Source organism: Cryptomeria japonica, chromosome 7, assembly GCF_030272615.1.
Source record: "Cryptomeria japonica chromosome 7, Sugi_1.0, whole genome shotgun sequence".
Lineage (NCBI taxonomy): Eukaryota > Viridiplantae > Streptophyta > Pinopsida > Cupressales > Cupressaceae > Cryptomeria > Cryptomeria japonica.
The window spans coordinates 528183524-528190453 of record NC_081411.1 but is presented as its reverse complement, the minus strand read 5'-3'; positions in this window follow the sequence as shown (position 1 = coordinate 528190453).

Sequence of the window (6930 nt, the reverse complement as noted above, 5' to 3'; positions counted from 1 at the left end):
ATTGATCATTTGCATATTGATGAGAATACAGTTTGTTCTTATCATTCTATTGTCTCTCTTTTATGCTTTTCATTGTGCCCTTGATCTTGGCAAAATCCTACAATATTAAATATTAAAAGAGGGGATTGAAATTTAAAATAAAGTTATTATTTGGAAATCGCCCATTTTTAATAAAGTAATTTTATAATAGCTTTTTGAGAGTTATTTTATTATAAGAGGGAATTTAATCTTAAAAGATGATAGATTGTGTTTAATGAAAATATAGGAAGGGGGAAATTTTATTTAAGAGGAAATTGTTTATTTTGAAATTTGGTGACCTATATAGTGAGGTGTAAATTTAAAAGGGGTTATAACTTAATGAGGGTATTTTAGTGGTTTAGGATGAAAATGATTATTTAAATCTTTAAGGGGGATTAATTATCAATAATGGAAGATATATTTACTGGGCAATATTATTAATGATTTAGTTATTTTAATAATGTTCTGGAACCATTACATTCATTTGCTCAATTAATTAATATTAATACAAAGTAATTGTGTTAACATTAATTTAATGGGTTTTGGGATTATTTAAAAACTATAAGGGAATAATATTAACTCTTAATATAATCAAAATTGGAGATTGCAAATTGGGTGAAATAATTAATTACTAAAGTTGTGTTGACTTTTTAGAATATTTTATTCAGTTTTAATTAATGGGAATATTAGTAAATGTTACGTAATTAAAATATGATTTATTAATAATTATATTCAAGATTAATTGGATGGCTCTCAACACTTAGATAGAATTTAGTTAATTTAATTATTAAATCGCTTATGAACTTGGGAGAAGTTCTAAAGTCTCCCAATTGAATAAATAATTTATCACTTGCATTAGAGACCCAATTGAGTTGACACTTAGGATATATTTTTTAGTGAAACTATGTGAACCATCACATCTAACTGTACATAGGTCACAAATAATTTAGCGTTATTTACAAAATTTTGTTGTTGCATTTTTTCCCAAAAGTTTGGGCATCACATTTTGGTATCAAAGCCCAAGGCTCATACACTGGGACAACTTGGGCTACATTCATAACTTAGTTGATCCGAGCTATGGGTTCTAGTATAACACCTAGGTGAGAACCTGTGAAATATTTGCAATAATGAAGCAAGGCAAAAGTGGATTCATTTTAACCAAAGGATCAACATATATCAATACATGGGGTATCAAGGGTCACCAAAAACCCTACGAATCAAAACTCAATAGTCATACTTGTTATGGATTGATAAAATCACAAAACTACGAATTTTTTTAAAAATTCCATCAATATTTATCCTAACTATAACTATTCCTAACTTTCCACTCAGGGCTCAAAAATGTGAACCGTTTACCTCGTTGGAAAGGTCTTCAAGAGTTGAAAGTGAATCCCTATAAGAATTTGCCTATAACAACACTCTAAAGGACCAAGCAAAGTCTCCAAGGCTGAAAATGCTTCAAAGACCTTCAAAATGGAAAGTACTAACATCTATAAAATACAAAATTATATGCAAATATTATTGATACTCCAAATTTGAATTTCGATCATTAGTACTTATGAGGCTTCCATTCAAGTGAAAACCAATTGCAACATTTGTACCTGATCAAATTGGGCACGATGAATAATTCAATATAATTGTATACTTATAGTAGTTAAAAGAACAATACCATCAATTGGATATGTCCTTGACATTGCAAATCAAGCAAGCTAGGAAGGTTTGAGATGAAAACCTAGCGAACAAGTCAAATGAAACATAGCACAATTGAAATATTATTAATATAAGATGGTGCCAGTTTTCTAATTAGAAATCAACCCTACGAGGAGGTTTATCAAAAATGGTAAAAAAAGGGAACCATATGGGGCACCTTTCAAGAAAAAGTTAGGTGGTACCTTTAGAAATCTTGGGCTGAAGCATTATCCTATCCTAAAGAATAGGTACCTTAATCATGTGACCGTACCAGGTTACTCTTATTGAGACCAACTGTTAAGGGTTCTCGTATCAATGCAAAGAAACTAGTGGTGGATAACCTTGAGGATGATGGATGAAAGGGTGAATAGAAAACTCCTTGATAAATGAACCCCAATAATACTATAGATAATTTGAAATGAGAAGCATGGAGACATGAACCTCTTTGGATTAAATAATGAAATTGCAAAGGTTTCTTAAATCCTCGTGTGGTTAATCCCAATATTAGGAAATCAAACAATCTGATGTTCTAAATATACTTTTGTTGGTAAAAAAATCTCGAGGGGACTAAGTAATTGGTCAAGAAAGATGACAAGATATGGGAATCATGTAGAATCCCTACTAAGGTACAAGGAGATCTAGATGAAACATGATTAGATAATCATGATATGATTAACTTATGTGCATCTAAGGAGAAAATTACAACCCATACATAACTAGAGACTAGATGTGTGTCAGTTTAGAACACTCTTACTATTGTAGCACATCCGAAAGAGGCTTGCAAAATTGATGTCACATGGGTGTGGAAGCATAAGGAACATTAGGATGGATGAACCAATTTAGAAAAAAGTTGGATAAGGCATGTGGAAGATTGGTATATTAGCATAATTATACTCAATGGTTAATGAGGATTAGTTGGCAATGGTGTATGGTGCTCAAATGAAAGGATCTATGAGCACAATGCTAAGGAGCCTATTCATGAGGCTGAATAAGTAAGAACTGGAAATTAATTGGAATCTTAAGACCTATGTACTCTTGGTACACCCTTATGTTATAAAAGAATAGTATAATTGGGTACTATGATAATAAGGCAATTTTATTGGTTTAAAGATGATCGAGAAATGCTATATGTCGTGGATGGCTAGCAAGTAAATATATAAGAAACAATATAGAAAATGATAATTTCTTTTAGTCAACATTTAATCAAAAGGAGGGTGTTGATATCTATGCTTGTCACTCCTTGAGTGCACATCCTCTTGATTTTCACGTCTGCATAAGTGGAATACATAAGAATAAGTCAAAGTTCCACGTCACTAAAGAAGGAACATGGCATGTGTGATAGTATGAATTAGTTGTCAAAGCGTTATTTATTGAACTTAATGATTATTCCACTTTTGTTTGTTCCTAACCATAGTTGATAGTAACTTTGGCATCATGATCCTACTTGATGTGGGCAATTAATAATTAGTTACGAAGGTACTAGGAGCTAGCGAAAGTTGTTAAGAAAATAAATGATGTCACTAGTAAAATTATATAATTGCATTGTTTAACTCCTTAAGTGGTTCTAAGTATACAAGTGTTGAGTTTTTAGTCAACTATCTACTATTAGTAAGCGAGGCATAAAAGTATTCATGCTTGAGTTATCATTTAATATTGAAAAAATGAATTATCATATTTTGTTAGTTAATGGAAGTCCAAGAGGAATGGATGAAGGATGGTAGAATTAGTGCATCCATCTGCTAGAATCTAACTATGGTTGTTCAAAATCCTAGTGGATAGCGGTTTAATTTGAAAAGTGTTGCTTGTAATGGTAATAACATGGATGTAAGTGGAATGTGATCTATGTTATGAATGTACTCTCATGTGTATAAGATATTTCATGATAATAAAGAAATGTAAATAATCTAATAGCCTTAAGTGTCTAATAATCACTCCCTAATGCACTCAAGAAGTGTGATCTTGGGTGATGTGTAGCGGTTACTCCCTATAGTGTGGCTAAAATGGTCACCTTGTTTTAGTTTTTGGTTTTGACGGTGTTTTGACTGTCTTTTACAAAGTGCTATGTGACTTAGGGGCTAGCTCTTTCTTTGAAATTTCTTATGATGGAAGGACCACTAAATTTTTTCGTTTCTTTTCGTCTGAGCTTTGACACTTGCCATGTGCTAATTTTAATGTTTTTTTTTTATTGCCAACATTTTTCATCTTTCATGTTGGACTGGGAAAATTTAACTTTTACTTCTATCTTTTGAGGTGTCAAGTGGTCATTCTAGATGTTTTATTTAGCTAGCCCTAGTAATTAGATCAATGTAATGTCTACCATGTTCATTGAACCTCTAATAGTATGTCAAGGGAGAACACCGCAAGGAGTAAAATTAGGCATAAGGAATAATTTTTTTTTAAAAAGTATTATATCAAATTAAGATAATGAAAAGTGTATCCTCTATGATGGGACTCTTTTGCGAACTATTGAGAAAAAAATATTAGCAAAATGTTGAACTAGACCTAGTCAAATGTGTAAAGTGTTGATAAATGGCAGACTTGTTGAGTTGGCACATGCATTGAGATGTTTACACGGATGCTATTTAAATTAAGTGTAATTATTTTCACCACTCCCTTAGAATGGGATTGTTATATACCTTAACATTTGAGGTTGCAAATCATGTGACCTATATAACTTGAACCTTTATGCCTAGATGTCTAGTTATTGTAAGCCCTAGAGTTAGTAAACTACTCTAATTATGGGTGGATTTGAAGAAACTAAAACTTGGATATACTTTGTTGCCTTATGATGGAAGAAATCATGCACATAGGGTGGTTTAACAAATATGTAATTAACACCCTTATGAGGCACCTTGATGTAAAATAAGCGAATTCACATTTGGATAAAGTAAGTTATGATGTTAACTTTCTTTGTTACACATGCAAGATGAGAATATTAGTAGAATAATCATGTTTTGAATTAATCCCTATCAAATCATGACTCCTAAAAAATTGAATAAGTGAAATAGTATGCGTAACCTAGGTAATGGAAGATGACGCATCGAATTGGTATGAATTAATAGTGCATTGACTTAAAGTGATTAAGATATGTGTAAAGTAGAGCTTGTAAACACCTACTTGAGTTAGAAGGAAAATGTAATAAAAAATGCTAAGATAAGTGTAGTATGGCGGTAAAATTTGTTACAATAGTAAGTTGATTTTTAGTATTGTATCTTCCTAGTAGGAAAGATAAGATTTAGAGTAATTTAGTGGAATCATTGAGAATATTATGTCCCTGTTTTCATATCCTAGCCATGCGACTTTCAAGAGTAAGTCGAACCCTAGGGGGGGAGGATGTAGTGCCCCTCCTCGATCAAGCTCCGGTTAACCTAGTTTGACCATGGTTGACCTTATTAACAGTTTGAATGGATGGTTGGAACACTATGTAAAGATTATTTGATTCAATATGATGGACTATGTTAGATGGATAAATTAGTGAATGTTCACCCCTTATGGATAATTAGACGTAATTTTCCTATGTATCATATATCTATTAGGGGTTTGGGGTCTTACCTAGAACCCATCATAAGAATAACTTTCATCTCTATTAAGGATTTGTCTATCAAGATAGAACCTTGACACATCATGGTCATGAGACCCTTTTGACATATGAACTTCATGGGTCTAGAGGATAAGATGTATTTCACATTATGATTGATTTCGGTATATAGGCTAAGGAGGTAGTGATTCATTTATGCATGCCTTAAGGATGATTTCTTTATATGATTTCTATGATGATGCAATTGAGAAATTGGTTAATTATTGAGTTGCTAGGGAAGAGAAATTGAGTTCTAATTATGTTGAGCTTTGATTTGGATTAAATTGTGAGATGTTGTGAATTGAATACTACGTGTCTAATTTGTATTTCCTTTCATATACTTATATATGCATGTGGTTTTGGACTACTAATATTTGAAATACGGTGTGCAAGAAATTAATCCATGTGACCATGAAAATTATACTGATAACTAAGGCCAAACTTATGCACGATAGTAAAGTCAAGGGTTGTCTATTTGGAGAGACAATACCTCATATGTAATGTGTTTAAATTCGTAAAAGTGAATGCTTGAATGAATGTTTTAATTTGCATTTGTTAATTTTGTTAATTCCTAAAAAAGGGCATGCCAAGTGTATTTTGTGATGTGTATTTTGTGATGTGTATTTTATGGTGTCACTTGACACTTGTGATGTGTTGTGAGTTGGCAAATGACATGTCCTTAGGAGGGAAATTGTGGAACCCTATGCATTTTTAAATATCTTGTTATGGTCTCAAAAGATAACTTGGTTAGAGAGCCTTTAGTTTGGTCAAATCAAGTTTGACCCGTAGACAAATTTTGTCATAACCCTCTTTTTGGACCTTATTATTATTATTATTATTATTATTATTATTATTATTATTATTATTATTATTATTAATTTTATGAGTAATGTTAAAAAGAAAAGATAAATTGAAATGAGGTCGAAGTTTAAAAATAAAAAGGAATTTAAGTGGTGACACACACACGAGGTCATAATTTATTTGAAAATTGCTTATTTTCTCAATATCCTAATTGAGCACATGGTGTAGGAGAAATAAGAAGATTCTAGAAAATAATTTTTAAATTCAAAATATTAAGGAACAAATATTATATTTAGCAAATATATGACATGGGAGTTACAAAATTATTCTATGACAAGAATAATTCTATTCATGGCATTTTTATGACAAAAGAGTTACAAAATGCATTTTTTGAGGAGAATTCAAATTTAAATTTTGAATGCATGGTCAAATGTAACCCCCACTATGATTTTTTGGTCGGTAGCGGGCGGATGGCGTTCCTGTGCGCAGGTAAGGCCATGCGCAGCCTCTAAGGCTGCGTGGTGGCTCCTGCGTGTGCCTTTCCCTGCTCCCTTTGGCGACGTTTGGGCTTTCTGTTCTTTCCTTTTCTTTTTTCCTGTTCGCTTTTGTGCTCGTTGTTGGGTGTGGAGTGGTGCGGGGGTTTGGGTGGGTGACGGACTGGTGGGAGGTTGTTCGGTGGAGGGGAAGTGGCTGGTGGAAGCGGTGGAGTAAGGGTTGGTTGGAGCCCGAGTGAGTTGGGTGGGACCATGGCTGTGGTTTCCAATAGTCTGGTTTTTACAGGCTCGAAGCCATCTCAAAAATTTTCAGAGGCTATGCATGCACAAAAATTGGAGTCATCTTTTGTG